We start from the raw sequence: 17,948 nt of genomic DNA on the forward strand, positions 1-17,948 counted from the left end.
TCAATTCTTTCCTCCAACATTTATTTTGAATTGAGTGTTTTTTTTTTGTAGTTTTTGTTCTTTTTGTAGGAGCAACTGGGAGTTAGGATTGGAGCTTAGGAGGAAGCACACCTGCAAAGGATTTTTACACCCACCCTCCCACCCGAACGCACTATGGACGTCATGCCAAGTTTGGGGGAGTTTCCTTTCCCTTTACTTTATTTGTCTTTTTTGCATGCATTGAGGACAATGACGCATTCAAGTTTGGGGGGGTTATGAATGATTTGTGATGTTTGTTTTTGGGTGTTTTGCTTCATAAAGATGTTTTGAATCTATGTAGTTGACGGATGCATGCTTTATCTTCGGCTTTCTGGTTAGGAAATCTTGCTTGATCTTACTTGATCTTTGAAGCTTAGGATGAATGGAATGGGTGCATGAATTTATTTGAAAGAGCATGTTGTGATTACATCCGATTTCTTAAGTTGAGGAGAGTATGAAAATCGCATGACTTGTGGAAATTATTTTGGATTGATTTGCTTTATCGAGTGAAGTGCTTGCGTTCGTTTGTGTTAACGATTTGGGAGGATAAGGCACTAGGATGAACTCCATGGCCAAATGATCACATGCCTAGTCCATCAAATGATCCCCTAGAAGCCACCTTGAGCTTAATTTCTTATTCTTTGTGTAAACACTTAGCCAAACACTTAGCCACTGAAATAAGCCTAATTTTAGCCTCATCGATAGACCTTGCTACTATTTGGGTGCTAAATACAAGTTGAGCTTTGTGGTTTGAGTTTGAGTGTGGGTGGTGAATTGTAAAGAGTAGACATTTCTAGACTTGATAGAAGGTGAAAAGAATGAAGTTCTAAGAAAAAAAAAAAAACAAGAAAAAGAAAAAGACGACCTCCAAATTCACAAAAGTCGAGGTCTTTACAAAAACAAAAAAAAAAAAAAAAAAAAAAAAGGAATAAGTTGATGAAATAAAGATAGAGCTTCTATGTTTGTTTGTGTAATCTCGTCTGGAATAGATCTCAAGTTTGGGGGAGTGTGGGTTTGGTTGTAATTTTTCGTTGGTTAATCTTTGGAAGGAAGTTGTAGGAGGGAAGATTTTGGCACTCAAATGTGTAGCCTTTGAGCTCACTATCCATACTTATCCTACCTCGTCCCTAGCCCCATTACAACCTTGAAATAAGACCTTGGACCTTATCGTTGATGCTTGTGGATGTTGTGTAAAGAACTTGGTAGAGTTAAAGAGGTTCGATTTGAAATCTGTGAGTCTATGTGGTTAGTAGTGCTTGATGAGTCGATGATGACGGTTTGAGTTGTTTGATCGTATGCTCGGACTTACTTTGAAGTGCACCTTAACTTGACGTTCTAGGGGGATGAGTGATTGTTCTTGAGAGTGGGAAATCTTGATTGGAAATGTTGGGGGTTTAGATTTTGTCACTCACGTCCCTACATGATTCTTTGTGATGAAAATCTTTGCGGGTTAGATTTGGTTGAGTCTTGGTGCTGAAAATGTATCTTGCTCGGGGCGAGCAAGAGCTTAAGTTTGGGGGTATTTGATGCGAAGCATATTTCTTATATTTTTCCCCCTAAACTACACACTTTCCATGTACTTGTCACTCATCAAAGTGTATTTGTAGGGAAGTTTAGGAGAGTGAAAGCTGGAAGTTCGCAGGTGAAATGGGCAAAGCATGAGAACGCCCGGTCGGGCGATTCTGAGCTTCAAAACGCCCGGTCGGGCGTTACGCATAAGGATTCCAGAAAGTTCGCCCGGTCGGGCGGTTAGTGACGACACAAAACGCCCGGTCGGGCGTTTCACCGCGATACCCCTAGAAGCCTTTCGCCCGGTCGGGCGTTTCGTTCGTTAAATTCGCCCGGTCGGGCGTATTTGCCGAGTAACTTCTAAATGGCAGTTATTTCAGAAAAGGAGGGGATAAGTTAGAGGAAAGAAGAGGAGAAAGGGGACGAATTTGACAGAGAAAAAAAAGACAGAACGGAGAAGAAGGAAGAAGAGAAGAGAAGGAGGAAAATCTACCCGACACTCCGACGATTCGACTCCACCATCCAATTCTACTCCGAAAGAGCATGCCTTCTACGGTTTTAATCAGTGAATTTATCATGTATCAAGGCTAGGCTCATTTGTTGCTCCAAGTTGTGAATTAGACTCGTTAGAATGCTTCTACACTTTTGAACTCATGTTTGATATCATTGATTGTGTTTAATGCGTAATTCTATTACTTTAGAGGCATCTTTTGTGATAGATATCTAATCCTTGTTTATTGTCTCTTTAACATGGACATGGATGGATTAATCAATTGTTATGCTATCAAATTAAAATTGTTCAGAGGATAATTTGATAGTGGATTAGGTAAGCTCGTATAGTAGATGATGTTAGATTCCCGCGCTTCCGCAGGAGTTGAATGCCTTCGAAAATTAATTCATGGAACAAGTGTTCAGCTGACTGTGAATTATACGTCGCAAACATGTTCAGTGCAAGCGATTAGGTTGATAAGTTAATCCCAATTTTGTGTGTGATAAATGTGTAGAATGATTCGAGTCTAAGGAGCAACTTGGAGTGACCTGTTTTTCTCGTGTTTAAAATCCTTGCGTAGTTAGTTTGTTAACTTAGTGTCATTAATCATCAAAACCAAAAATCGAACCTTTTTATGCTTTGTTTAGTGTTAAGTTTTAATAATCATTCCCTTCCCTGTGGATCGACACCTAAAATACTACACACGAAGCTGTATTCTTGCAGTTAGTGATAATATTTGGGTAATTAATTTGAACTTGCGTGCGAAATTGATCTGTTTTACAAACCAGTATTATCCACATCACATTTTAATTTAAGAGAGAAAATAGTTAACTGTATTAACTGGAGAGAGAATTTTTAAAAATAAATATATCATCTTATTCATTATAGATTTAAAAAAGAAAATGTATATTTTAGTAGTGACAAAGGATACTAGTTTAGTAGCAATATTAATAGAATGAGAATATTCATGAGTTTAGTTTGGAAAGTAAGACAATGAATTTAAATATTTTGTGCTGTTGAAATTACGGTGTACCCTGTACTCAATAATACTAATAACATCTGTTTTTCGCAATGATTATCAATTAGAAGTAGTCATCTTATATTCTTATTCCAAAATCATAAGACTTTATTAGCTGTGAGTGAGACAAATACTCCACCGCAGGTCCTTTTTTTATCATGCATATATCATTATAGTCATCAATTTAGAACATTAAACAATAAATTAGTCATTGGTGTACGATGGTTATATACTTATATTTGAAGAAGCCGAAAATTGTGAAGGATCAATAGGGATTAGAAATTTTCATCCAGAAAACATCCCAATTTCCATTTATCTTCTGCATTTCTAAAATTATAATGATGCAGTTAATGTCTCAATGAGTCGATTACAGATTCTATTCCATTAATCTTCAGCATTCCATGAAATAAAAAGTTTAGTAGCCAACCTTTTTTAACTCGTCTCAAATCCATAGTTGGATCTATTGGTTCAGCCATTAAAAAATCACAGCCTGTAAATAGTAAGTACTAGTGTACTAAATTGTAATATCCCAGAGGGAAAAAACAACTCAATTGCATTCAACAAACATAGGCCCTGGCAATTTGAAAGCCAAATTGCTGATTTAGTTTAGCCCCTTTCAACTGGTTACTATAGACAAAGGCCAGATTCGAATCAATTGATATCTATGGATGTACAAAATCTTGAGGCAAAGGCCAGGATTGAATCCCTATCGTGTCATTACAAAATCTTCACCAACTATTTGCTAATGTAAATCAAAATGAGTTTCAAACCTTTGCCCTTTGAACACTAGCTCGGTCTATTCTGTGACTTATGTTAGAAAACTAAGCATAGGTTAGATATGGAGTAATCTATTGCTTGCCCCTTGTAGGACTGACAGGGAACTTTTCTTCGGGCTGCTTTCTCCACAAAATGTTGGAAGCTTCGATCCACCCTGGATTGACCAAAAACTTGTTCTCCCTCGCGGCCCAGCGCGATTTATCTGTCCCGGCATCCCCAGACACCACGTGTGTGACAGAGTGATCAACTTCAGTTGAGCAAATAGCTCCCAGTTGCTCTGCCATTCTCCACAAGTGGTGGTGCTCAGCGGTGAAGTTGACTGGGATAACACGGGTGAAAACTATTTTGCAATCCTTCAAAACTTCTTTCCTAACAGTTTTAAGCACCTGCAAGTAGAAAATCCATGAAATATGATAATCTCAAGTATCGGGCAGAAAATCTGAAAGTCAAAAGGTAGGAGGAACTTAAAAGATAACTAGACTATTACTCAAGGCTACAATACTAGAGGAAGATGTGAACAAAATAATTTGGATTGCAACAATGTATACATATCAGCTCTGTCCTCACTTCAGCTACTTTATGTGCCAAACTGCATTCCATTCATTTATAAATATTAACGTGGATATGATCAGAATTACTAATAAATAAGCTTGGTTAATATTGATAAAACAGACTCGGCTTACTTGAACTGATGCCCTAAAAGGACCCATTCTACTCTCCTGTAATTGGTTGTTGTATTTGCACATATGGTGAAAATCCTACATGTAAAATGTAGAAAGAATAGAGCCCTTTCAGGCATTCAACCAAGAGTTACCTGTCTCACATCTCGGTCCTCTAGATTATCCTTGCATTCCTGAAAGAAAACGATAATTAACAGATGCAGCTAAAACAAACCAGCTATAAGTTAAACTTAGTTAATAATTAGGGAGAGAGAAGAAACAATACCTTGTCAAAGAACAAACTGTGTGCTTGCTGAAGCACCTTCAACACAGTGGCAAGAGCCCCATCGGTCTCACTTTCATCAGTTTTTAGCAGAGAAAGTGATTTATGGCTAAAGCCAAAGTTCTTACAACTTGAGGCAAAAAAGTGATATCTATCCATCAATATCAAATTCTCCTTATTCTCTTTCCAAACCTAAAAAACAAATTATGGAAATCTATTAATCATGTGCTAGCAAACAACAAATTTGACGTGAATTCAAGAAGTTGCTTCAAGATTAAAATTATACTACTCCAGGCATTAATATTAATATCTTATTCTTAGTTGATATCTAACTACAAGCATTTTATAACTGCAGGCTAAAATGACAGTCCCAGAATTCAAGTTACGAACCGCTTCTGTGTCGTCAAGGATTAGGACTGTGCTTTCTCGACCCAAAACAATATCAAGACCCTTTTGAAACTTCTGAGTGCAATCACCTTGTGCAATTATTCTGGAATGAAAGTATTTATTTCCAGGATCAAGTAGATCTGCCATTTCCAGAGCATAGGGACGTTCACCCATGGTATATATATACATTTCAAACAGTTTACTAGCTTCTTCCAAGAAAGTGTGTACGTAAGGCCTCAACTTAGTCATCATGTGCATCCTGTCAAGTCTGAACAGGCTGGTCTTCAAGGTATCTAATATTCTAAAACTGTGAGGCAAGGAAATAGAACATAGGACAGGTCTTAAAACTGAAACAAGAACTAAAATCCAGCTCCCGCCATAAAAGTAAGAGCATTCAGATAGGCAGAACAGTAAAACAATTTCACCTATCACAACAATGCTAGATTACCAGACCAGATAACAAAGAAAATCTTAAAAGGAAAATACCTGGCAGAGAATCTCTTTGGTTGTTTAAATATGCTTCTTCCTCTGTAATATCAGTTAGCCGAGATGAATTGAGTAGCGTGTGATCTAAATCTAGGACCAAATATAGCTTCTTTCTATTGAAGAGTAAATCCTTGAAATCTTTGTCACGTAATCGAGTCATCTCATCATTAGCAAGCCTCAGATTCTGCATGGGGAATAATTTACATCATAAGATTTAATCTTACAATTGCAATCTTATATATTTGCAGCTGTTGAAGAATTCGGTGACAAGATAGGGAAGTTTAAGTTCATCAAAAAGAATGTAGGCAAACATTGATAAGACCACTAACGCCATTCATGTCAAAATAAGAAGCAAAAAATATAGCTAAGATGTAAGAAAACCTTATCTATGTATTTCAGTGCAACGCCAGAATCATCATCTGCTCGCAAGCCACATTTCATACACATGCCAGCAAAAAAAACCAGGATGTGTACAGATTTCCTCCTCAGACGATGACACTGCACAGAAGATTCACAATGAAGACTATGAAAATATCAGGGAGACAAGAGAGTTCAAACTGTAATGTTGGTAGGTGCAAACGAGTTAAATACAAAAAATCAGAGTGGAAATGCAATGAAAGGAAGAAGTAAAATGGAGGATAAAAGGGATTGCCCCAAGGGATACAAATGAAGTAACCAATGCCATTTTTAATTTTTAAAAATAAGTTATCACAATCACACTATCCAACATAACTCATATTCAAATTACAAGTCCAGTAATGTTTTTCTTACATACACAAATAATAATCAAGTTATTTTGTGTCATCCATGTGATGAGGAGATTAATGATAACAAGCACATGAATTTCATCAGATAATGAAAGTGGGTGAATTTATGCTACTTTCATAAAAGAGAACCAAATAATAAGAAAGCATTTTCTGCTGGAGACATAGAACAATGACAAAGAGAATCAAGCACCTATTACAACCAATTTCTATTTTCATGTTCTCCCCTTTCATTAGTCAGGTGGATTTCTACTAATTTTTAGTCTTTCAAATCATTTTACATACACAAGTAAAGTGACCAAAGAATAAAAGAATCTCAATGAATAATGACCAAGCTGCCTATATTTTCCGAGGTTGCACCTTGAGATGAGGAGCTCTGTGGATTTACTATGCCTGGGTTTAACTCCACCTTCTGCCTTTTAACCCTGCAATAATGAGATCATGTGGTGATGGTGATGGTGATGATTATGTAACATTATTTACAAACTATAGCATAATAATCAAAAGTAGGACTGGCAGCATAAACACACCACTCAAAAATATTCCCTAGAAAAAGGCAAAAGAAATGGTACTCTTGTGGTTGTTTTGCAAGTTTAGAGACTACAATTAAATTATTTGCAGATGACTTCAAGACAAGTCTCCACCAGTATGAGGACAAGATAATTAAACACACCTCTCATGATCCAAGTCAAAGTCACCTATGTCATCGTTTTCTTCAGCACCACTCTCCTCTTCTTCCGCACCTTCTACAGAATCACCTGATGAATTAGAAGCAGCATCCAGCTCTGCCTCAAGAATCGCTGCATAGTCGTCGCTGCTTGAAGAGTGTACGGGCGAGTCTTCAGCTAAACTCATCTGTCAGAACATCCAGCAAATTCGTGACTAACAACTTTGTCCTAACATTCTCTCTTTTAAACATGTTACAGCACACATACAGTGACTTGGTTTCACGAATGGCTCCATCAATTTTATAGAAACTGAACATTCATCCTATAAAACAACTATCTCAAAAATCAGCCGAACACATTTTAGTGATTCTCCAAGAGCATGACTTACATTATTCCAACTTATGCAACTTACAGTACCCTAAGATCAACTTTAACAGTTCACGTTTCACCACGTCTCAATTTTATCAACAGTTAAGGAAAAAACAAATTATAAGCAGAAAAAACTAGTGTCAAAAGGCAGAGGAGAAGAGAATGTGAACTAGTACTATTCTATACAAGTTCTTACAATCTGATTTCTTTCAGCACATACTGTGACTGAGTTTCACGAAGAGCTCTATCAAAAGTAACAATAATATATGGAGTACATTTGTATTATTGGCTTCCAATTATCTCCTACAAAAAATTCTACGCTAGAACTATAAATCACATATGCTTTATATCATGGTTTTTGTTAAACATATTCAAACAATTAGGTTATACTCTTCAACTTCCAAACTGTTCGAAACAATTTTAAGCATTCCAATAACCAGAAATTGCTATAAACTGCATGCTTTTTTCCAGCTACACATACATTATGGTATACCAATAGATTCAAATTTACACTAAAACACACACACGAAGAAATTGCAGTCGGTATTACCGTATGCTTCGGAAGTTTAAGAGTGCAGCTCGGACAGTGATGCGACCATGCGAGTATGGAGAAGAAGAATCTGCAATTGCTTTAGAAATTTTAGCTTGTTATGGAAGGGGAAATGATCAGATCGTGGGAAGGATTGCCAGAGGATATGAAGGGGCTGAATGCGTGTATATATAGAGAGAGAGAGCTTGCGGGGCGGGCCAACCATGGCCCGGAAACCAGCCCGAGAATAAATGATAATTTGAATTCTCAGAATTGACACAATAATCAAAATCAAACACAATGCTAAAACTGTAATCCCACGGAAATCACTTTTAATTTTTGAGAACAATAAATATATAACTCGACATTAGTTAATGCCCAAACAAAAAAAACATCTACTAACCTAACCGCCTAAGCTGTGGATGAGAGAAGCGAGGAGCAGCGATGAGGATGAATATTCTAGAATCGAGCTTTAAACTATGCCTAGTTCCTGGTTTCCTAGCCAGCCTAGCCCAGGCGGTGGTCGGCGAGGTGGCTGGTGGTGGAGGCTGTAATACCCGAAAATTTGTGGAATTTTATTCTTTTAATTAAGGATGAAATTTTCTTTATGTTTTTGTGTTTAAAATATGGTGTGGAAAATATTTTGTGTTTTTTTAATTGTTGTGGATGTGGTATTTTCTACCTAGGCAAATTAAAATGTAATTAAATAATTAATTAAGCCATGTTTTTAAAAATCCTAATTAAAATTAAATCTCTCTCTCTCTGTTTCTCTCCCCCTCCCCACTACTTTCTCAACCTCCCCACTCCCTCTTAACCGATACATCATCCCCTTTCCAATCTCTCCCCACATCGGTTTTTCTCTTTTCTCTCTTGCAATTGCTCTCAACACCGGTAAGCTCCCTCTCTCCTTCTCCCTCTCGGTTCTCATCTTTTTCATTCACTCCCTCTCATCATCGTCTTGGATTCCTCAAGGTGATACCCCCTTCGTCGTGAATCGGAGTCGTAAGAGGAAGTAAAGCTTTTTCACTACGTTGAACTATCCGGGAAAGGTAACACAAGGCCTCAACTCTCGTTTAATTCGAAAAACATGCATGTAGGACGTTTTTGGATGGGTTAGATGTTGAATAGGATTTGTGGCTATGTGCTTGTGTTGAACATGTTTTCGGTGATAACTGACAGTGGGTTCCGACCCCGTTTTGACTGAGCAAACGATCTCCTTTTGGTACGATTTTTTAGCCGTATAAACTTGGATGTGTCTTCTGTGTGGTGTGTAAATTTCAGCTTCTTTGGAGGTCGTATGATTTTATTATGATTTCTGCAAGTAAACTGCGCAGTTCTGCGTGTTGTGTGTTTTTGGGAGATGTTTTCATGTGCAATGGTTGGGTTTCTGAGTGTTGTGCTTTTGTGATGTATGTGGGTGTGTTTGGCCAAGAGATGGCTCGGAGGAATCAGTGTTTGGTTCGAGGGTTTCGTGTGTGTTGGCCGAGAGTTGTAGGGTTCAGCCTAGGGCAGATTTGTGGAGAGTCTGGAAGGGATGATCCCAGGTGTCTGGGTGTGTTTTGGGACCGAGAATGTGTGGTGTGAATGTTGTATAGGGTTTGAGAATCGGAAGTTGGAGGAAAGTGAGTGTGCACGGAACGAGCCAGGCGGCCGAGGTGCCGAGCAGGCGGCCGAGGTGCCGAGCAGGCGGCCGAGGTGCCGAGCCAGCGGCCGAGGTGCCGAGCAGGCGGCCGAGATGCCGAGCCAGCGGCCGAGGTGCCGAGCAGGCGGCTGAGGTGCCGAGCCAGCGGCCGAGCAGGCGGCCGAGATGCCGAGCCAGCGGCCGAGGTGCCGAGCAGGCGGCCGAGGTGCCGAGCCAGCGGCCGAGGTGCCGAACAGGTGGCCGAGGTGCCGAGCCACCGGCCGAGACACCGAGCCATGTCGAGACGCCGATCCTTTTTCCGAGTTTTTCCGAACCTTTTCCGAGCCAAGTGAGCCGTTTGCACAGTAAGGGTATGCCAGGACTTGGAGTGCTGTGTTCGTGTGTCGTGTGCGCGTTTTGGGTACGTCGTTTGCATGCGGGGTGTGTTTCGAACGTGTGACTTTGTGTGTTTGTTTTGTAACATGTTGTTAAGTGTATGTACGTGTAACGTGCTAGATATTGAAGTCGTCCACGTAGGAATCATGCATTGTCGTTTAAAGTCTCGTCTCTTCTGACTCTAATCATGATACAATTTATCTTTCAAAAGGGTGATCTTTTACGAGGAAAGTGTGGTTGAAGGGAACCTTTTTAAAAGCTAAGCAATCGAGGTGGGCTTTTCTACCCTACTTTTACGTGGGTTGTTTTTAATACGGACTCTGTTCCGGAATTGTTTATGGAGGTGAACTGTTTGTCTTGCCAAATGTTTTGATTTGAAACCTATCTGAAGTGGTTTACCACATATGTTTAATCGAATTCGGGTCTGTTGGGCTGCGAACCCTCAGGCTAGTGTACACGAGACTGGGTGCCATCTGAGAGCAAGTTGGCCGGTCTAGTGACCTGGGGTGTGGCCACGCCCCTTGTCACCGTTGGGATCAGATAGTGTATGATTGAGGGAATAAGGGTGGCAATATCGGAAAATGACTGCGCAGTCGAATTTATGAAAATATATTTTTGTGTACTTGGGTTATTTTCTTACACTTAAAACCCCAAGGTTACACTGTTATGGCATGACAAACTATGATTTTGGCGTGTGTCCACTGAGTGCAATAAGTACTCAGCCCTGCATGTTGTTTTCTTAATGTGCAGGTTGAGCGGCGATGGGGATGACGGATGTTGAGCAGTGAAAGCCAAATGAGTGTTTTACTTGGTCTTTTGGATGGTGTCGTGTCGTCATACCCGACATCATCTGTCTTTGGGTCTTTTCCGCTGCTTTGTAATCCGATACAATGTTTTATTTAACTCTGTTTACATTAACTCTAGAAATGTCGCTACAGTATCTGGTTTTAAAATGAATTTCCTTTTATCAAATGTCTTTGGGTCAAATATTCCTGTTTTTCCCCTTTCTTCCCCGCTTCTTTATTCCTCCCCTAGTCGCGGTCCACCGTACTTCCTATCCTTAGGAAATGCGGGCGTGACAGAGTGGTATCAGAGCCTAGGTTTTTCTTTCTGCTCTGGACCTAAGAGTCTCTTCTGTCTTGATTTAGTTTGTATCCCTGTGTCAAAATAAATAATTGACTAAGTTTTCAAGAGTGTCATTGGCTCAACATCCGACTCATCGCACTCAACCTGAAATGAGGTAATGAAAATTTCGAAATTTTGGAAAGTATATGGAAGTGGAGGAAATTGTGATTTTGGTGTTGAAAATGTTTTATGTAAAGTTTAAGTAAATGTTGAGACATGTGGAAGGGTACAAAGTGATGTGGAAAAGTTGGAAATTATTTGAGTTATGAACTGTTATGGTGTTATGAACTGTTGATGTATGATGAATTTATATGAAAGCATGTGGCTGATGTGTGATGATATGATGACGTGAATGTAGATGTGAGCTTTTATGGGAGAATGTGTTGGCCTTTTGAATGTTTGAACTTAGACGTGATAGGATTTCACTAGTGCTTTTTGGACCTATAGTAGATAAGAACGTTTGGCCTTTGAACACCAGCGGGTTTGGGTTAGAACAGCGATACGTGCATACACATATCTCTTTCTCTCCTTCGGTTATGCACTCTGTTTTTTTTATACGCGAGGCGGTTGTTTCTGTTTTTCTATAGATGGCGCGTATGTTCCGAACCCCGCGACGGAGTGATCGCGATAGACTTAGGGCACAGAGGGTGCTCAGGGATTATAGAGTGTACCGGAAGAAGGATCACGTACCGTTGATCGAGTTCGTGGCACATTTCGACACCCTCTGGAGGGCAGCTCAGGAGTTCGGAGTGACAGAGCATGACGGCATTGAGAAGCTAATAGATTTGCTTCCCGATAGCTGGAAGGAGTGGGCCGAAAGAACGGCGAGGAGGTACACGTGGCATGAGCCCGCTACCGACGACATGGTGGGTGACATGGCTGGCTTTCGGAAAGCCGTGTATTGTGCACTGGTGGACTCTCGAGAGGAACAGCCCCCACAGGAGGTGGAAGAGAGGGTCGTGTATCAGGACAAGTATGTGAGCATGTACGAGGGTGAACAAGGGTATGAAGATGTTTATGAGGAGGCTCTGCCAGGGAACTCCGAGGAGGACGACGACGAAGACCCGGAGGAAGGGCCTATGGATGAGGATGATAGAGTCGTAGTCTAGAATTAGAATAGTTCGTTGTCTTTTCAGTTTTTGCTTTCAGTACGATCTACTCTTGGGAACAATGTTGGCCTTCTTTCTTTTAATGAGAATTTTGATTTTGATTTATATCCTATGTGTTGCATCTTATACTACATGAAGGTTTTATAAGAAAATTTTGAGAAAGTGGTAATTTTGGATGAGAATTGTAGTAACACTTTTTGGATATTGAATCAGAATGCCGCCAAGACGTGCACGCCAACCACGACAAGGACCCAACGTGGAGGCACCACCTCCACCACCACCGCCACCACCACCTCCACCCCCGCCTCAGCAGGAAAGATTCATAGTTACGTTCTCCAGGCAGAATCCCCCAAAATTCGATGGACAAGGAGATCCATCAAAAGCCGAAGAGTGGATACGCAGCCTCGAACGTATTTTCAGGGTTATGGAGTGCACAGATCAGGAGCGCATTGCTTGCGCCACCTTTCAACTATCGGGTGATGCCGATTATTGGTGGGAGACGCGGCAAAGGACTATGAATCCTGCACGCCTGGAAGCGCTAACATGGGAGGAGTTTAAGGTGGAGATTGACAACAAGTATGTCCCAAAGACGTACAGACGGGCCAAGGTGGTAGAATTCCACACGCTAAGCCAAGGCCGAATGACTGTGACCGAGTATGACCGAGCCCTCGCGCAGATGGCACGATATGCGCCCGAGTTGATGGACACCGATGAGAAATGGGCGGTGAAGTTCTGGGCCGGGCTCAGAGATGAGATAAAGGCCGCATTGGCCTGTCGAGGAGAACTCTCCTACTCGGAGATCTTGACTTGTGCACTGGACGTGGAAGATGCACTCCCTAAACCAAGAGTTGTGGCGACAACAAACGCGACACCTCTACAAGCTCAGCCAGGTCATCAAGAGAAGAGGAGGTGGGATGGTGATCAAACTCAGTATGGTGGCAAGAGGCCACAACACATGAGGAACGCACCCTACAATGGCGGAAGACAGAATACCTTTCAACCGAGGGCAAATTTCCCGCCGAGGAACCCTCAATGTGGGAGATGCTTCAAGTATCACACCGGGGAGTGTCGAGACCCTAGGTGCTTCAACTGTGGTGGGAGTGGCCACTACATCCGAAATTGCCCAAACAAGCACATGGGAACGGGAACGAGACAGAACCAGCTAGGTTTCCGTCCACAATCCCAGGCACTACCTGCACCTCCACCGCAACAACGCCGCCAAGGATTACCATCGCAAGCAAGGGCCTACGCCTTGAGGGGGAAGCAGCCGGCAAACGGGAAAGAAACCTTTGGGCAAGGAAACTTGGCAGGTATGGGCACACTTCTCAATATGCCTATAGTTGTCTTGTTTGATACGGGTGCGTCGCATTCCTTTATATCAACGTCTTGTGTGGATACTTTGGAATTACCTACTGTTAAGACCGAACCCACTATGAGTGTGACCTCACCGGTAGGCGGGACTATAGATATATCCCGATCTTGTGCATGTGTGAACTTTGGAATAGGTGAACTCAGTTTAGTGGCTTATAATTTGCAAGTAATGACGATGGGTAGCGTAGACATAATCTTGGGTATGGATTGGTTAGCGGAGAACCACGTTACCCTTCATTGTAGAGATAGGGAAATCTCGTTTGAAACCCCCGGAAAAGAGCCGACGAAGTTTCACGGAATCCCAATGAGCCGACGCAAGTCCATTATCTCTGCGCTGCAAGCCACTACAATGATTAGGAAGGGATGTCCAGCGTACCTTGTTTATTTGAATGGGGAGGAGAAGAAAGACAGGAAGATAGAAGATGTGGCGATAGTGAGTGAATATCCCGATGTCTTCCCCGATGCACTGCCGGGACCCCCACCCGACAGGCAGGTAGAATTCACGATCGATCTGGAGCCCGGATCGGCACCAATATCCAAAGCACCTTATAGAATGGCGCCAAAAGAGTTGGAGGAGCTTAAGGTGCAACTGCAAGAGCTACTGGAATTGGGATTCATTAGACCTAGCGTGTCACCATGGGGAGCACCAGTGTTGTTTGTAAAGAAGAAGGATGGAACGATGAGGATGTGCATCGACTATCGGGAGCTAAACAAACTAACGCTGAAGAACAAGTATCCACTACCAAGGATAGACGACTTGTTTGACCAACTTCGAGGGGCAGGAGTCTTCTCTAAGATGGATTTGAGGTCTGGGTACCATCAGCTGAGGGTTCGGCGAGAAGATGTACCCAAGACAGCTTTTCGAACAAGATATGGTCATTATGAGTTCGTTGTAATGCCTTTTGGACTGACGAACGCCCCGGCAGTGTTCATGGACCTTATGAACCGCGTGTTCCATCCATTTCTGGATCGGTTTGTCCTGGTTTTCATCGATGACGTGCTTGTTTACTCAAAGAACGAGGAGGAGCACAAAGAGCACTTGAGAACCGTCCTAGCAACTCTAAGGGACGAGAAACTATATGCCAAGTTCAGTAAATGCGAGTTTTGGCTCAAGGAAGTAAATTTTCTTGGACATGTAGTAACTTCAGATGGAATTCGTGTAGATCCGGCCAAGGTGGAAGCAGTGCAGGAGTGGAAGTCACCTTCTACGCAAAATGAAATCCGAAGCTTTTTAGGACTGGCGGGCTATTATCGAAGATTCATCGAGGGATTCTCGAAGATAGCAAGGCCAATGACGCAACAACTGAAAAAGGGAGTCAAGATGATTTGGACGCCAGAATGTGAGGCGAGCTTTCAGTTGTTGAAGGAGAAATTGACCACCGCACCAATCCTAGCTGTGCCGGAGCCAGAGACTGACTATGCGGTATATACGGACGCGTCGAAGGTGGGACTAGGATGTGTGCTTATGCAGAAGGGGAAAGTGATTGCATATGCATCGAGACAATTGAAGCCCCATGAACTGAATTATCCGACGCATGACTTGGAACTGGCAGCTGTGGTGCATGCTTTGAAAATCTGGAGACACCATCTCTATGGAGTCCGTTGTGAGATATACACGGACCATAAGAGTCTAAAGTACTTCTTTGAGCAAAAGGAGCTGAATATGCGCCAACGTAGGTGGCTCGAGTTGGTGAAGGACTACGATTGTGGTATAAATTACCATCCGGGAAAAGCAAACGTAGTGGCCGACGCTCTTAGTAGGAAGTCTCAATCTCAGCTGGCCACCTTTCTTACTATCGAGGAGAGTATAATCCGAGAGTTCAGTAAGATGCGCTTGGAAGTGGTGAGAATGCCCGAGACTGTGGAAGGGATAGTAGCCACGTTGGTGATGGAACCCGACTTAAGAGCCAGAATTGTGGAAGCTCAACGGCGAGATACGCTACTAGAAAGGTTTCGCTCAGAAGTGAGGACGGGTGAACCCGGAAGTTTCTGTGAGGCAGCGGATAACGGTCTCACCTACAAGGGAAGGTTGTGTGTGCCCAAGGATGAAGGCTTGAGGATGGAAATCATGAGAGAAGCACATGAAACCCCATACGCTGCCCATCCAGGGAGCACCAAAATGTATCAAGACTTGAAAAGACAGTTTTGGTGGAACGGTATGAAAAAACATGTTGCGGCATTTGTGGAGAGATGCCTGGCATGTCAACAAGTAAAGGCGCTACACCAACGGCCCTATGGGAAATTGCAACCCCTCGAGATTCCGGAATGGAAGTGGGAACATATCGCAATGGACTTTGTGATAGGACTGCCAAAATCCCAGCGAGGGAACACGGTGATTTGGGTGATTATAGATCGTCTCACCAAATCTGCCCATTTTGTGCCGGTTCGTGCCACTTATGGATCCGAGCAGTTGGCTAAGGTATATGTACGGGAAATTATACGCTTGCATGGAGTTCCAGCGACAATCACATCTGATCGTGATGCTAAATTCACTTCTAGATTTTGGACAAGCCTGCAGCGCGAGTTGGGGACTAAGTTGAATTTCAGTACAGCTTTCCACCCACAAACCGACGGGCAGTCGGAGAGAACAATTCAAGCCTTAGAGGATATGCTGCGAGCCGTGGTGCTAGATCGAGGCGTAGGTTGGGAAGAAGTGTTGCCCTTGGTAGAGTTCGCGTACAACAATAGTTACCAGGCGACTATCAAGATGGCCCCATATGAGGCATTGTATGGAAAGAAGTGTAGGTCGCCACTTTATTGGGATGAAGTGGGTGAGAGAAGAATTCTCGGACCAGACTCTGTAGAAGAGATGATAGAGATTGTCCGACAAATCCGTGGGAGGATCAAGGAGGCACAGGATCGACAGAAATCTTATGCGGATGTTCGAAGGACCGATTTACAATTCGAGGTCGGAGAAAAGGTCTTTCTGAAAGTTTCCCCTTCTAAGGGAATAACTCGTTTTGGAGTGAAAGGAAAGCTTAGACCCCGATTCATCGGTCCATACGAGATTTTGGATAGAGTCGGCATGGTGGCATACAGATTGGCCCTACCACCAAGCTTTGGAAATGTGCACAACGTCTTCCATGTGTCACAATTGAGGAAGTACGTGTTTGACCCCACACACATAGTTCACCAAGAAGAGATGATGGTCCTAAATCCCGATCTAAGCTATGAGGAGAAGCCCGAGGCCATTTTGGATCGAAGAGTGCAAGAATTGAGGAATAAGTCAATTGCTTCGGTGAAAGTACGGTGGAGGAATCATGGAACCGAAGAGGCAACATGGGAATCAGAAGATAAGATGAGAGAGAAGTTTCCAGAACTGTTTGAGTAATCTAACAAATTTCGGGACGAAATTTTTGTTAAGGTGGGAGGAATGTAATACCCGAAAATTTGTGGAATTTTATTCTTTTAATTAAGGATGAAATTTTCTTTATGTTTTTGTGTTTAAAATATGGTGTGGAAAATATTTTGTGTTTTTTTGATTGTTGTGGATGTGGTATTTTCTACCTAGGCAAATTAAAATGTAATTAAATAATTAATTAAGCCATGTTTTTAAAAATCCTAATTAAAATTAAATCTCTCTCTCTCTCTCTCTCTCTCTCTCTCTCTCTCGGTTTCTCTCCCCCTCCCCACTACTTTCTCAACCTCCCCACTCCCTCTTAACCGATACATCATCCCCTTTCCAATCTCTCCCCACATCGGTTTTTCTCTTTTCTCTCTTGCAATTGCTCTCAACACCGGTAAGCTCCCTCTCTCCTTCTCCCTCTCGGTTCTCATCTTTTTCATTCACTCCCTCTCATCATCGTCTTGGATTCCTCAAGGTGATACCCCCTTCGTCGTGAATCGGAGTCGTAAGAGGAAGTAAAACTTTTTCACTACGTTGAACTATCCGGGAAAGGTAACACAAGGCCTCAACTCTCGTTTAATTCGAAAAACATGCATGTAGGACGTTTTTGGATGGGTTAGATGTTGAATAGGATTTGTGGCTATGTGCTTGTGTTGAACATGTTTTCGGTGATAACTGACAGTGGGTTCCGACCCCGTTTTGACTGAGCAAACGATCTCCTTTTGGTACGATTTTTTTTTAGCTGTATAAACTTTGGTGTGTCTTCTGTGTGGTGTGTAAATTTCAGCTTCTTTGGAGGTCGTATGTTTTTATTATGATTTCTGCAAGTAAACTGCGCAGTTCTGCGTGTTGTGTGTTTTTGGGAGATGTTTTCATGTGCAATGGTTGGGTTTCTGAGTGTTGTGCTTTTGTGATGTATGTGGGTGTGTTTGGCCAAGAGATGGCTCGGAGGAATCAGTGTTTGGTTCGAGGGTTTCGTGTGTGTTGGCCGAGAGTTGTAGGGTTCAGCCTAGGGCAGATTTG

At 42.1% G+C, this 17,948-nt stretch overlaps 1 pseudogene; it reads right to left on the minus strand.

Annotated features, from left to right (window-relative positions):
• Nucleotides 1–3,680: 3,680 nt before the first annotated feature.
• LOC121751478 lies at nt 3,681–8,275 on the minus strand (annotated as a pseudogene).
• Nucleotides 8,276–17,948: the final 9,673 nt, after the last annotated feature.

Source organism: Salvia splendens, chromosome 10 (assembly GCF_004379255.2).
Source record: "Salvia splendens isolate huo1 chromosome 10, SspV2, whole genome shotgun sequence".
In the NCBI taxonomy this organism is placed as follows: Eukaryota; Viridiplantae; Streptophyta; class Magnoliopsida; order Lamiales; family Lamiaceae; genus Salvia; species Salvia splendens.